Raw genomic sequence first — 212 nt, 5'->3', positions numbered from 1 at the left:
AATCAAAACGGACCGGACGAAATCTTCTATAAAATACTTAAAACGTGCAGAATAATCACATCTACAACATACGAAAAGTTATGCGGTGAAAGTTTCGTCAATACAAAATGCGGCACGTTTATCGGTAACGAAAACACAAATCTGAGCACAGAAATATCAAAACTTGAAATCTTCGAAAACAGAAATAGGATTCGGATTCCTTACTGCGAGAT

The sequence above is a fragment of the Dendrobium catenatum genome, unplaced genomic scaffold (assembly GCF_001605985.2).
Source record: "Dendrobium catenatum unplaced genomic scaffold, ASM160598v2 fragScaff_scaffold_1425, whole genome shotgun sequence".
Lineage (NCBI taxonomy): Eukaryota > Viridiplantae > Streptophyta > Magnoliopsida > Asparagales > Orchidaceae > Dendrobium > Dendrobium catenatum.
Note: the sequence above shows the minus strand (reverse complement) of the source record.